Here is a 290-nt window from a genome sequence, read left to right as displayed (position 1 = left end):
CCCATTTTGAGGGGGAAAAAAAAGGGGGGAAAATTTATAAATCAGACTCTTTTTGGTGGCTAAAAGGGGAGGGAAAATATTTCTGAAAGTTTTTTACAGCACTTAATGTTTTTTTTTACATAAGGGTTTAACATTACACCAGCAAAATTTTAAAAAGAGGGGGATATTTTTTTTTCCCTAGTAATTATAAAAAATATGAAAATTTTGTAATTAAAAATAAAGATAATTTATTGGGTTTGATCATATGACAGTAAAACCACAAAAAAAAAATTAAATAACTTTTTGGAACT

At 26.6% G+C, this 290-nt stretch overlaps 1 protein-coding gene across 1 annotated transcript in view; it reads left to right on the top strand.

Moving 5' to 3' along the window:
* Positions 1-290, top strand: part of LOC119588199 (probable ATP-dependent RNA helicase vasa-like) — a gene marked incomplete in the record, with an annotated part of 40,898 nt that overhangs the window by 23,735 nt on the left and 16,873 nt on the right.

This window comes from Penaeus monodon, chromosome 23 (genome assembly GCF_015228065.2).
Source record: "Penaeus monodon isolate SGIC_2016 chromosome 23, NSTDA_Pmon_1, whole genome shotgun sequence".
Lineage (NCBI taxonomy): Eukaryota > Metazoa > Arthropoda > Malacostraca > Decapoda > Penaeidae > Penaeus > Penaeus monodon.
Note: the sequence above shows the minus strand (reverse complement) of the source record. Positions and strands in the feature narration are given on the sequence as shown.